Below are 15,249 nucleotides of genomic sequence, written 5' to 3' on the forward strand. Positions count from 1 at the left end.
GGTTTAGGTTAGGCTTGTAAACAAGTTTAAAAGGTGTATTTTTAGTTGACATTATCGTTTAAAGGGGGAGTTTAGGAAAGGAACCAAACCGAACTAAAATTTAAATAAATTAAAAAAGAGAAAAAATTACCTGTATAATCTTTATGAATCTTATATGGGATCAAAGACAAGATACAAAAATGATTATATATATATTCTTTAAATACAATGAACACAAAAAACCTAAGACCCAAAGGTTAGTAATTGGGTGTGTATAAACAAAGTCCAGCATAAAGTAAGTGGTGACATCTAACACAAAACTATGTCTGTTCGGATGTTTAGGTTTTAGACCGCAAAATAAAGCGAGTATACAGTTCTTTTTGGAGATGAGCCACCTTGCAACAAACAACCTCAACTATCTACAAACTTCACTCAAAATTAGAAAAAAAAATTATACTAAAGATTGCTTTGCACTTAGTTCTGCTGAACGCTCATCGCGCTTGAACGTTGTCCCAAAAACTCTTCACCGGGTACTGAAGTTACACTTGATTCGATTGCAAGATCATATCACCTGTAACATTTAACCAATCATGTGCGTTATAACCAATATTCCATAAAAGGAAAACTTCACCAAAAAAAAATATAGTTTGCTCTTTTTTTGGAATTTTGACTTTAATTTAGGTGCAAAATAGGAAATCCAATATCAATCTAGCATTCATCACAAGTTACTCTGTTAATATTGAGGTAGTCAAAACACTTTGATTAAACTACCTAATTAAACGTAAATTCATCATTTAAAAATAATTAACACAAGAAAATGATGGAACCTGTGCTTCAGGCAAATGTGCCCAACAACATATCCATGTGAACCACCAGTTAACAATGCAACTTCCTGCCAAATTCAACCAATTTGTTGCTTATCATTATGAACACACTATGTAAGAAACTAGAACAATTATAACTTTAAGCCATCTGAACTAAAATCTATTAAGCTTCCACTTTGGCATATATATACATGTGGATTCTAAAAGAAGTAAAGATGGGACCATAGACTACAAAAGGTGATAAATTTTGAAAACCAATATAACAATGAAGTTCTTCAGAGCAAGTGTTGGCTAGAAATAGCAATTTCAGCCCATTATCTCTAATTCGGTCAAAAGAGTAAAATCAGTAAGGTCAACTAAAAAAGAACAGGTCAAAGGGTTCACATCCAAATCAAAAATCACCTAAAGGGTCACAATAGATTATTATTTTTTTTTGAACGGCCAACGAATCCTCCAAATGGGCTACTGGCGAAATTCACCACATCGGGATACACTCGCCTTCCGAACCGGGGAAAACCCTCACCTAGGGCCGAAGCCCGTGAACACTCGCCCGAAGGCACGACAGTGCGGTGAGGTAAAACCCGCTCAGTTCAAGGATCGAACTAGCGATCGCCGCCTACTCGCCTAGTCTCCCATCATCACCAGGTGCCGCAGAAACTAAATGATAGGGGTAGGAATTGAACTTGGGTCACTTGGGACACAAGGTTTCTCCCTAACCACTCCACCAATAGATTATTATTGTATGGCATTCTTTGTGATTATGTTTAACGCATTAACTAACAGAGACCCATTTCAACTCACGCTAAAATAGTATCCATTTCAACTTGTTACCCAATTCCTAGCCCACCAATTTCGACACCATTTCAACTCACATTAAAAAAGGATCCATTTCAACTCAACTGGGGGATAACATGGTGCATGTCTATAAATGCTTGGTGATGATTTATAGATGCTGTTAGATTTGGTATACAGAGACATATGGTGAAAAAAAGGAAATGTCATTACCAGATAATAAATACAACTGTATAAACACCAGATAGAAAGGAAAAAAAATTATGGTTCTAAAAATGTATAAACACCAGATAGAAAGGAAAAAAAACGAAACTACAGAGAGAATCAACACATTACTTCAGAATGATAGAAAACAATTTACTTAATTTTTAATAGCTAGAAAGATAAAAGGAACAGAAATGAAAGCTAAGGCGAATTTAGAGAACTGAACAGAAAAAGATGTACAAAATTAGCATACTGTATACATGGCTTAAAAAAAGATACAAAATGTCCCTTCAACCCTCATTTCGTGCACAGTTAGAGGTCAACAAAATAAATTACTCACAGTGAAAGCATTTTCCACCAAGTGAATAACATGGCCCTAAATGCCAACTAGCTCATCAAAAGCACCACCCCCCATCATCCAAACCATTAAACATCTGCTCAAGACGAGCAACTTGCATTTCCCATCTAGCTACAACATATCCTACAAATCTTCTAATCATCTGACCAACCCCAGCAACATGTCTAAAAGAGTACCTTAAGAATGTGGACCAAAGAAAATCATACATTATAAATGCAGAAAATAAGATCCCTTTAAAGAGGTTGGTAACAATTTCAGCGATGGCAATATGACTCAACAACAGTCCCTGGGCTTCATTATAACTCCTAACATATGAGAGACGCCATACCCAAAAAGTCACAAATGGTATGACCATAGGCAATATGCAAAGCACAAAACTGAGACATAGAAGGAAATGCAGCACTTGAAAAGGAAGCCTTGCAAGGGCGTTTTCGGCATATACGGGTGAGAACGAAAAAGGGTGCCTGCAAACCTGAAATGCAAGTCGAGATAACTAGTGTAAATACACAAACAAGAGTGAAGAGCCAACAAATTTACTAATGATATGCTATAAAGTGTAAAAAGGAAGGCACTAGTCCTTGTTTATAACTTATAAGCATCCTAGTACTGTTATTATAAATGATGTCTCATTAATCTCACAAGGCTACCATTAAGTCACCTATCTAACAGAAAGAGTTTCTATCTAGTGACATAAACAAAACCACTGACCTAAACAAGGCCACTGCAACAGAGGGACGTCATTTCGGCTGAAATCAGTTCAAGGCACCCAAAAATGAGAGCCTTTCTGGGTCTTGCTTTTGAGACAACATGAGCTTTTATAAGTTCTTTTTGCCTACTTAATACATAATAAAAACACTCCCTTGTATAGAAATGTAACTAACTACTGGTATTAAATGACTAAAGGCATGAGCAAAGTTAACAACATACGTCAATGGAAATAGCAAACCAACAAACCCTAATAGCAAAGCTAACAACATACATCAATGGAAACAAATAAAGTATTAAGAATGAAATTCTTCAGCAAAACATAACACGAAAAACACTATTAAAAGTTCAAATTGGGGAAAAAAAAGAAACAACCCACAAACAATCCTTCAAAATATTAAGGAAAATATACCAATTTAGAAACCAAATTTGTTCATTCAAGTTCAGCAAAGAAAAGAGCTTGATTGTTGAAAGAATGAAGCTCCACATTCTACAATTTTTACTGACACACGGCTGGTGATCCAGCATCTTCGTCTTCAGATTCATCTCTGGTCGCAGAGAAATATAAAACTACTACATCGTCTTCCTCCATAAACCTAGGGTTCTTAATTTTAGAATTTGGAATAGTGCGTGGGGCAGAGTTACCTGGTTGCAGGCAAAGGCACTGGAGCGGAGGGATGGGTAGACAGAGTGAAAAGGATGTAGGTGATGGAGGGATGAGTGAGGAATTGGAATTTTTTGGTGTATCTTATGGGTAACTAAAAATGGTATAGATTACTTGTAGTCATCTCCGTTAATCCCACATGAAAACTTACAAGAGACTAATAAAAACTACACTTTTGGTCACACACAAATTCGCAAGTGACCTTATGTATTATCTTTTAGTCACAACATTTAAAACTTATTTTGATAGTTAGTAACTTTTAGTCACACTTTTCTAATTAGGCTAGTGCTTGTCACATTTTTTTAGTAAAAGTGTGACCAAAGGTTTTGAAAAAATGTCTTTTCGTCACATGAATTAAAAAATTAAACAAATATCATGGCAGTAGGTCGCATTTGGCCACACTTTTCGAGCTGTGGCTAAACTGACTAGTAAATGTCACATTTTTTTCAAAAAGTGTTGCTAATGGTCTTGAACTATTATACAATAGTCACATTAATAAAAAATTATGTGGCAAAAATATATTAAAATATTAATAAAAATAGTCATAAACAGGTCTGTTTTTGAAAAAGTGTGGCTAAAGCCCAGTTTTGACGTAGTGAATTGAGACAATCACTTTAGTTATGCACTTGTTAAGTATGCCATCTATGAAAGAATTAAATCAGCTTTGGCCAGATATTAAGACATTCATGTTTATGATGCACACTTAACATAGCTTTCGTAATACTTGGATGATAAGTAGATGTATCAAGTCAGCTTTGGCCAGAGGTGATACATCAAAAGCTCATTCAAGTTAAGCCATTTTGGTTTTGTAAAACATTATCTGATTCTGATTAATTAATTAAGTAATTACAAAACCAAATATTTAATAGCAAACCACCCGTTAGCGCGGATCGAACTGCCAAATATTTAATAGCAAACCACGGGATTCGGGGCGAAGCCCCGAGCCAAATTTTAACTCACATTAACTGCCAAATTTTATGAACACTCATGATTTCGGATACGTGATGTCTTGGATTCATCCGAAATGAATAATTTCGAATCATTTCGGATTATGCGAAATGGATGATTTCGAATGATTTCGGATGTGTCCAAGATGCGTAAGTCAAGTCATTTCGGATGATTTCGGATGATGATACTTAGTCTGAGATTCATCCGAAATGGTCAGTTCTTGATGATCCGTGATGGATTTCGGATGATTTCGAATGGTAAATGTTTAGTCCGAGATTCATTCGAAATGTTTAGTTATTTGATCATCCGTAATGCTTAGTCCGTGATGCTTAGTCCGAAATGGTCAGTTGTTGATCCGTAATGGGTGAACAATGTTCATCCGGAATGATCAGACAGTTGCTGATCCGTAATGGGTGAACAATGTTCATCCGGAATGATCATCCGTAACGATCATCCGAAATGTGTTCTGCAAGCTGTTAAATGCGAAATCATAACTGAAAATTCGAAAAATTTGGGATTGTGATAGAGTTTCCTGTTTTATCATTGATCTAATTTTATCAGTAAATTTCGAAAATCATAATCTGTTTATCCTATTAACAGATTTCGAAAACTTATTAGATCAAAATTAATAAAACATTCCACAATTCAAATCATATTCCAAAACATAAGGGAAAATTTGAATTTTAACTAAGAACATGATGAACCCTAAATAAAATTACTCAAACATTCATTCGAAATCTTGAATCATTATACACATTTAAACATATTTTTGAACATTCAGATTTCGGAACAGTAACATAAGAATGAGCCTATGATCCGAGATGGATCTTGAATGGCAATTATGAATGAACATATCATCCGTAATGCCATTCCGGATGACAGAAATCGAACAGTAATGATTTCGGATGACAGAAAACGAATTTTAATTATCGTTTTAAAACCTGTTTTCCAGTTTTAATCCAGATTTACTGATAGAAAACAGAACTGACTAATCAACATATGCTTTGATACCACATGTTGAATCAGTTCTGTTTAATCATAATGGAAAACATATAAACATACATGTTACAGCAGACAGTGCAGTGGAGAATCCAGTCAGAGATGATCCCATCGTGTTCGACATATGTGTCAGTATGATCTGGTTCCTCCTTAGGGTGCTGACTAATGATGGTGACTAAGAAAACCGACATGGGAATCGGTTATAGGAGAGAGGAGGTCGATGATGATGTTATGATTAGGTTTTCTGATCGAGTGTGTAACCCTATGACCTCTACATAATTCTCCTTATATAAACACCCAGGAGGAAACCCTAATTAGTTAATAAGGGTAATATGGTCCATCAACAATTACCAACTAATTTTTTAATAGGTTATTATATATTTTGATCTATATTATGTAAATGATTATAATGGCTATAGATTAAATATTAACTAGTGGGGAACCCGCGCGTTGCAGCGGAGTCGGCAATATAGGCCGATAACATAATTCAAACCTAAAAACATTAAAAAATCGTATATACGTTGTGTGTGTGTATATATATAGTGGAAATGCACGCGTGTTGTCGCGACTACTTATGTTAGTTTGGCGCACGTTCACTTCACGGATTAAACAAAAACATATTGTATTTAAAAAATAGAATGCAATATAAGGTGTGCACATAGATAGTAATTCTTGTTTAAACGCACTTTTTGCTTCCTCGCATACATAATACATTTCATAAAGCAATATTTGGGTATCTCTAGATGTAATAATTTTAAATTAAAAGAGAATCATTAGCATACTCAAATAATTTCTTTTTTTCTTACAAAACACATGCATATTCAGGTTTTTAAAATATTAAGAAAATAAGTGATGAAAAAAAAAAGACAGTAAAATATTATATTATCAATCATTGATCATTTTTCTTTGAATCTATACGTTGTACATATAATAAAAAAAAGTTTCTCTATGAAATTAATTTAGGGAAAAATAACAAGCCTCAAGTGTTGGGATCTCGATGTTCATAGTCTCTTATTTTATGAGCTTCTATGACGGTTTAAATGGCTAGAGAGCATAGTCAACATAATAAAGAATAATAAAAGGGTGGGCACCCATGTTCAATGAATATTTTATGAGAGGTAGTAAAATTGTTCCGTTCATTATTTCATATTAGACGCAGGGATTTAGGTTTCGATTCGAACCAAGAAACACATGGGTAAGCAGGTCGAGCATAGGTTTGAACCGCCTTATCTATATGTTTAGCCCAAATACTTTTATAAACTACTCTAAAAAGGTGTTCCTATTTTTTGACATATATTAAACCTAGCGTAAAAGACTGTGATCGGGCAGCGAATCGATAACACTTCAACACCACCTTTGAAGTAGGATTCACATGTATCCCAACTGAAGCGAACCAATGATGGGAAACCAAATACCGAGTGCTTGTGATGTTCTAACCAACCTTTAGTGCTGGGATCTACATAAATATTTGTTGTTGTTAACCGTTCGACAAGTAGGTTAATATAAAGACTAATGAGACCAAATAAACGAAAAAGCTTGTCGATATTAATAGGTTTTTCAAAGTAAAGAAACAGATGAATTCTCACCTCCGGGATACCCAGATCCAAAGTTTCTATGCATATTTTCAGCAGTTTCATCAAAGTTATAGTTTTGCAACGCATGGTCCCTTGTAACCTGAATTAACGAATAATCGGGTCAGAATGGGCATCCCAGAAACACTTCTTATCCTTTATTTTTTGAGTTTTATAAACAACCAATTTCTTAGATAATCTAACTAATTTCTTAGATAATCGGGTCAGGATGGAAATAATCTAATTAATTTTACTGAAAGCATCTATGAGGTTTCATACATTTTGCAAACAATTTGGGTGACTTAGTTTCAACCATTATCATTCTAGCCATATCTTCTAAGTTTACCATTTGACCCGTTAACGAAAAAAATTATACCCCAAATCGACCCATTTATCCATAAAATAGTCGAAATTGGCACCCTCTAGTACAGAGTTTGTTCAGAGACAGGATATGTGACTTTATTTATAGATTGAAAAAAAAAGAAACTGAAAATATAGAAACAATTAATCTGAAGTTCACCTTGGCAACTATACTTGCTCCACTAACAAAAAGACTATGAGCTTTCTTTGCAACCACAAGAACAATGCCGCCGCCTTAGGCGCACTTTATAAAAACCCAGTTTCAAGCCTGTGATCGGGCAGCGAATTCTTGGTTCTTAATCATTCGTAGTCTTTAGGCAAAGACGAAACCGAAGATGTATCACGAACAAAACCACAGGCGACCCAACTGCCGCTACCGTAACTCCGGGTCCCACTAACTCCATATTACCACCCTGTAACACATCATCAGAAACACCCATGATCCCATTCCTAATTACAGAACTACCCAATGGTTTGCTAATTGGTATGTTCATACCACCTCCATAAGAAAAATTGGTTTGCGTTGAAAAAGCAGTTGACTTTGTGCATATTGTAACTTTTCATTTCTGTGGGACAAAACTTGCAAAAAAGTGTATTTTTAAAAATTGATTGAGTGTGCATTTGGAAAGTAACTGTAACCCAGACCTTTAATAAAATAGACAAAAATGACTGATTGTGAGGCAAGAGAATCATGGATAGATAAATAAATTTTATTCGGACTTGGATAAATATATTTTTTTGCAGCTACGATGAAACCGACTAAGGTAAGTAAGAGGCCAAATGAGTAAAAAGAAACGTACCTTGTCAAGGTGGACCTATTTTCACAGGAGAACCAAAAGTGGATAACCGAAAACCATGTCAAAAGTGGATAAACTTCTACACTTTAATGGCAAGTGTTATATGGACATAAATACCCTTGTAAAGATTAGTTTTTTCTCATATGGAGTCCCTTTAAATGAGTGAATTCATTGCCCAAAATGTGAAAACCATGTAATCACAACAAATTCTCGTTCTTTAACTGCAGAATCATATGAACTATCAAAGGCCAAAGCTAGTCCTCAAAATTTTTAGAAAAGTATCAGCAGTTCACCTATCCTGCTTTCATAATAAAAGATATTAAAGTTTGTTGCTTCTTACTGTTTTTACAAGAAGAAACTTGAATTCACTGACTCACAGTACCTCAAGTTAAAAATGTATCTAGAGTGGCTTCTATATATGCAAGTTTTTGCAGGCTTACACACCGTATTCAAGAGTAACCTTGGAGCCTATGCTACATGTGAAGAAGAAAGAGATAATATCAAAAATAAAATGCGCGCAACCGCTATTCCCTAGAGTAAAATTTGACTTTTTAGGGTCAAATAGACCAACGATATATATAGCCTTCTAGGGGGCGGCACAGTGGTAAGGAGTTCCCTTAGCAGAGGTCTCGGGTTCAAATCTATAGCTTCCACTGGTTTTTGATTTTAACATTATTGCATGGTGTTGGCTGGGTCACGTGAGTATACTGCAAAAAGGATTCTCACGGTTATCAAATGGAACAAGGTGTATATTTATTTCTAAAGCTATACTTTTAGGGTACTTTCATCAAGTGAGTAAACATAATTTGGTGAGTAAAGAAATCTGATGGGGCATCTAGTTGTCATGTTTATGCAAAATAACATTCAAATAAGCAGTAGCACTGTATAAAAAGTTGGAAAATGACCTTTGAGTTTGGATCTAACCACCCATTATACATCTTATTCAGCAACTCTTTGGCATCAAGCCTCAGAAGAAGCCCTTTTATTTTTGGGTAAACCAGTACCTAAACAAAAAGGACACACAAGTTTTCCTCTACCTGCATTCCAAATCAAGAAAAACAATCAACACATCATGTAACAGTCCTATAACAATTAGGGCACAAATAGTAGGATTACATAAAAATAGCATAGATAAATAAAGATGAAAATACCAAAGCCACTATCATGAATAAGTGTATTTAGTGCTCCCAGAAGGCAATTATCATCAAAACGCACCCGAGCGAGAGGTAACTAAACCCTAAACGGAGAATTTGGGTGGAATTATCTGAGGAGCGGTAATAATCAATCAATTTAAACTTCGAAACATCAAATCTGTTTTGATAATTGATTGTTACGTACCTTGAATCAGTGAACGACCAACACAACCACCACCGCCGCACACATTGAATCTTCAACCTTGAGAGTCAGAAGGTTTCACATAGGAGTGGAGAAAAAATGTGTGATGAATATATGATTGCAATTTCAGCTTTAATCCCAAACGTTCCAAGCCTTGAACGCCCGCATTCAATTTCCCTTAGAATCTGAAGCGACCATGTTCTGAGCATATTCAATCGGCCTTCAATTTGGAACACTAAATCAAATTCAATGTGGCCTTCAATTCAGAACACGTGGCTGTAGAGATTCGTGGCTGTAGAGATTCAAAGATTGAAAGGCAACTCTTCAGATGAAGAAACTGATGTAGATATACGGAGATGTAATAGGAGATGAGGACAAATTGGGAAGGAAAATGTGAAAATATAGGGTTTATGTAAGACTTTTATCTGCCATCTTAAAAAATAGGTGTTAAATTACTTTTGTGTGTCCATTGGAAATGTATTATATAGTTATATAGATACATAATATATTTATAATCTTACAATCTCGTGTACTTTTTTAGATAAAATTTATTTCTCTTGCCTTATTGATGCAAATTCTTTAATTAAAGATTGATAATAAATTTCTTGAAAAAAAATCTTTTTCACTCGACAACTTCAACCATTTCTGCATAATCAGTGAAGGTTCCAAAAAAACATGAACCGGGTAATAATTGAAATTGGATTATTATATTTTATCACTTCTAATTATTGGGTATTGTTCGTTATTACTCACAACTATCATATCACTCCTACTTAGACCATGTGTAGTGGTAGAACACTATAATGCCCCCACCATGGGACGTTTTGCGCCATGTGGCGTCCTAGTCAGCAAGGGGGCATTATAGCAAAAGTGGTGTAGTGGGTATAATGCCCCATAATGCCCTTCCAATCATTTAAAAGGATTTAAAAAAAAAAAAAAAAGAAGCCTACACATGTAAAGCCCCCATTGGCCAATCAAAGTCCACATTCTCAACATCATATGCATGTGGGCGTTTTTAAAATAACGCTGGCGACCAAATTTTTCAAAAATTTTTAAATATAACGCCCCATGTAATGGGGGAAGCGGCGTTATGGGGCGTTATTTTGCAATTTTTTTTTAAAAATCACGCCCCACTACGGATGGTCTTAACACTTTGTGTGTTGTGTCACTCCAGAGTAAACAAACTTTGTAACGGTTTGAGGTTTTTTTTAAAGAGCTCATGTTAACCCATTTTAGACAGGGGTGCTCCACTTTTTATCACTCATCACATCTAATCATTGTCCGTCACGTTATTGAACTTGATTCGATCACTAGTGATGAATTTTAGTAGGGGTGCCCATCACTAGTGATGGATTTTTTTTTATCTTTTTTAAATATTAAATTAACAATAATAATTTCATTTAAATAAAAAACAATATTTCTAGACATATCTTAGGTTACAACTTAAAAAAAATATATACCTATAAAAAGATATATAAAGAATACCTACTCCTTGTTCAAATGCAGAAATTCCAAACCTAAAGAACCTACAAGTTCAATTAAATCATATATCAACTGAAAGTGAATTTCTTCATTGTGCAAATCCAGATTTAACCTAAGAACTTCTATTTAAAAGATGTGTGCCTCTACCAAGTGTATGCGCCACATTAAAAATGCCAAATAGGGATCCCGAGACCCCTCATTGTGTGTGTTACTTGTTTGACCAACCATAATATGCATGCATAGTCTTGTGGTTTGTGATGTAATCACTACATGAGTTTAAATAAGACCATAGGGCCTTTGTAACCCTCATTTGAACCCACAACTTTGCAAGACATTCTCTCTTTTCTCTCCCTCTCTAACTTACGGCTCCCAAATCCCCTCCTTCATCCCCCTCTATTAAACCACAAAACACATAAATCTAGCTAAGATCATCCACTTTTTGAGGTGTATTTGAAGTCTTGGAGCTTAAAAAATGAGTTACACCTCAAAACACTAGCAAAAACCCATCATCCACACTTAAGACATCTTCCCTAACTTGTCTAGTGGTAAAAATCTAATCTCATGTTTGTTTGTCTTGTAATTATGTCTATAATGTGCAAGATAGTTCACCAAATGAGATGTTAATTGTGTTTTTGTTAAAACAAGCTAATCAAGTGTTTAAATGGAAGTGTATGGAAGCGTGTGTGTGTTTGTGAGCCGTGATGATGATGTGTGTGTATGTGTTATTTTACGCAAGTTCAAGTAGGTTAAAAGCACTGGTATTTTGTGTGTTATTTGTTGATGATCATTAGACTTGTTGGATGTTGTTATGTGGTTATTTTCACTAAGTTATGGGTGTTGTTATATGTGTGTATGGCTGTGTATATGTATGCATGATATGGTGAAGTTGTGATCTTGATAAGTTCATGAAAACCCTAAAAATGACATGTTGTGTGATGGAACTTGATTGTTGGTGTTTAGATCATGATACTTGCATGTATAAGCTTAGATATGTATATTAGGGTGATGTGTGATGTTGGATATCATAGCATGCTGAGATTGGTAAATCTAGTATGTTTAAGTCGATGTTTATGCATGAAAATCACTAAGGTAGGGTGATGTTATGTTAGATGATCATGGAATGATCATCATGGGTTAAAATGGTTAATTTTAGTGATAAATATAAGACTCGGTGAATTGATGATGGAAAATGGTATTTTCATAGACTATGCTTTTCAATTTATATGAATGGTGGAAAATCTATGATTTTTTTGTGGAAAACGAATTTTATACAAAACCCAACTACCCAAGTCAAGTATTTTGTTGAATATATACACACACTTTTTTTTTTGGGTAAAGGGAATATATATACACACACTTGGAATGTGTTTTGATATAAAATCTATATATTCAGAGCCGGACCTGAGAATTCGTGTACCCTGTTAGAGCTAAAAAAAATGTGCCCTTAGGCCTTAACGAAATTAGGTATTGGGCTCACTAAAGGTCTAAACATAATGCCAAAGGGGTTAATAACTAATTTAAACCATAAGAATTGTTTTGTGAGGGGGCCTATGTTGGTGTTTTTCTGGATGTACCCAATTAAACAAATATTTTACATATACATATCCCGTTTTTTTCATAAAGAACGTGCCCCTCGAAATACCAGACCCTGGCCGGTGGTCCTCCCCGCTCACCCCAGGGCCAGCCATGTATATATTATAACCTCTAATATATAAAGTTGTTGGATATTATTTTATGGAAAAACGACTTGTTGATTGTTTATTGAAATTATGTGAAAGTGGTAATTTGTTGGATAATTGCATGTAAATAAATGTATGTTTATAGTTGACTTGATACAATATATTTATTTGGTGTCGTGGGTATGAATTGCATGTTCGGTAATGATAAAACGTTGAAAGTTATATTTTATGGATATCCTATGTGCTAAGTGGTAATACGTGATTATATATATGTGTGTACATAGGTGAAGGTGGGTGATTTAACAAGCATTTTTTGTTAAATTAGTTTCCAAACTATTTGTTAAGCCTTGACAAGTATATATATTATTTTAAAAATAAATATAAATAATTGTTCAAGTTCGGTTTATGTTGGATGCAGAATGGTATTCCAAATGATAAATATAATGTGTTGAAAATATATTTACTAAACCAGTTAAGACGTGTGTCGATATGGGTTTTTAAACAAGGTTTCGGGATGGGATCTCGGAGTTTGTGGAAGTGTGTTTATTATATATATATATATATATATATATATATATATATATATATCTTTATTGTTTGATAATATATATAATGGAAAGACTTGAATAACCAACGGGCCATTAAGTTAAAGGTTTTTCAAAGGTTAACATCCCATTCGGTCTAAGCAAGTTGGATGATCAATTTCTCGGTAGACACAATCATTAGACCTTAGTGTCTTATATGGTTTAGGACACGTGTAGGTCGGGTTTCTTTTGTCGGACTATTTATTTTCTTGCTAGCTTTGCACATATTACTAGGCGAGTCTCACGGCCCCTTTTGTTTTAACGATTTATACTTGGGGAGAAATACATGCTTGGTAAATGTGTATGATAATTGGGAATGAAATCTATCGTATCAGTTATGTGCGCATAAAATATATCATGGGTTATGAGTTCGGGAAGTTCTTGTGTAGTTGGGAATTGTGACCATTAGTCTGTCAAAAACCTATAACAATTAAATAGATCTCTTGGGGTTACACACCATCAAGATGTCAAAAGATGGTTGAGAAAAAAGAAAAAAAAACAAATGTAAGGCATGAAAGGTAAGCGTGGTTAAAGTTAAAGGATCACGTTATAACTTAAATTTTAAATTTTCTTATCATACTTAAATGATGACCTGTTCAAACAGTATTGATGTGAGTTATCACTCAATTTGTGTTTTCCATCCCTTAGTATGTGTGAAAATAGTAAGAATAATTTTGGTGTTGAGATGTGGTGTTAATACTTATACTAAGGTTAATATTGTTAAAAAACTCATTCACATGTCACTCACATGCCAAATATCATGCACATACAAGTTACATGTATATTCCACCATCTTTTTTAAACTCCCGTAACTTTTTTATACGTGATTATTTTTTTAAAAAAAAATTACACTATAAAATCGAGTGTTTTATCATCTTTCAACGAGTATACTATTTCTATACTTTTGAAATAAAAAAAATGACATGAACTGGATGTCCAAAAAAAAACGCCATAAAAACACACAGTTTAGAAAAACGCTATGAAAATACCCAGTTGAAAATGCTGTAAAACACTCATTTCAGAAAAACACTATGAAAAACCCAGTCGAAAACGCCATAAAAACAACTAGTTCAGAAAGACGCCATAAAAAACTAGTTGAAAACGCCACAAAAACACATTCGGAAAAATACCATAAAACACAGTTGAAAACGCAATAAAAAACACAAAGTTGAAAACGCAATAGAAAAACCCAGTTCATTTTTTGTTCGAAAAGTATATCAATGGTATACTCATTGGAAAAATAAGAAAACGTTGGATTTTATGACGTAATTTTTTTTTAAAAAATAATCACATATAAAAAAATAAGAATGATTAAAAATTACAAGCTTGACAATATAAATAACACAATACTAATAGTATTTTTAAAGAAGACCGGCAAGTGACAAGATGGATTAAAAGATAAACATAACTAAAGTAGAGTTGCAAGTGACAATGACTAGCAGGTAAAATCAGAGTCAATTAAATGGATACTAAATGAAAAGTAAAATAAATGAGACATTTAAATGCCTCTGAGTATCTTTGAAAAGGAAGTTTATTTCGAAATGTATTTTTTGGTTAAAAGCTTATAATAAATACAATTAATTAACTTAAAATCATCAACTAAAAGGATTCTAAAATGAAAGAGTAAACCCGTTACTGACTTGCTTATATTTTTAATTTGCCAATATTGCTTAATGGTTAAGCGTGTAAATGAATAGAACCTTCGATGAGGCGCTAGTAATCGTTCGACGAAAAGTTCGTTTATATTCGTTCATTCAATAACAAGCAAACATAATGAACACAATCTTTTGTTCATTTAATTAAAGAAAAACAAACACGAATATATATCTCGTTAGTGTTCGTGATTTTGTTTTTTTTTATGTTGGTTAAAATATTCATTCAGCTTTATCTATTATTATTATTATTATACATATTAAAATGAACTTGTGATGAACATGTAGAACCCATATTTAAGTATTTAATTTATTT

At 33.9% G+C, this 15,249-nt stretch overlaps 2 long non-coding RNA genes across 3 annotated transcripts; both read right to left on the minus strand.

Moving 5' to 3' along the window:
* Positions 1-210: 210 nt before the first annotated feature.
* Positions 211-3,758, minus strand: LOC110940119. The gene is made up of 4 exons (XR_002592836.2): positions 3,275-3,758; positions 2,140-2,629; positions 807-871; positions 211-550 (listed from the first exon to the last, which is right to left on the minus strand). It is a non-coding gene; the product is annotated as an uncharacterized LOC110940119 (long non-coding RNA).
* Positions 3,759-6,527: 2,769 nt separating this feature from the next.
* LOC110940118 lies at positions 6,528-9,950 on the minus strand. 2 transcript variants are annotated; one of them, XR_002592834.2, is made up of 8 exons: positions 9,540-9,950; positions 9,353-9,438; positions 9,107-9,238; positions 8,584-8,908; positions 8,205-8,499; positions 7,565-7,817; positions 7,060-7,147; positions 6,528-6,929 (listed from the first exon to the last, which is right to left on the minus strand). It is a non-coding gene; the product is annotated as an uncharacterized LOC110940118 (long non-coding RNA). The 2 variants fall into 2 exon arrangements; XR_002592833.2 differs by having other exon boundaries at positions 9,353-9,465; positions 9,540-9,949.
* Between the last annotated feature and the right edge of the window lie 5,299 nt (positions 9,951-15,249).

The sequence above is a fragment of the Helianthus annuus genome, chromosome 5, assembly GCF_002127325.2.
Source record: "Helianthus annuus cultivar XRQ/B chromosome 5, HanXRQr2.0-SUNRISE, whole genome shotgun sequence".
Lineage (NCBI taxonomy): Eukaryota > Viridiplantae > Streptophyta > Magnoliopsida > Asterales > Asteraceae > Helianthus > Helianthus annuus.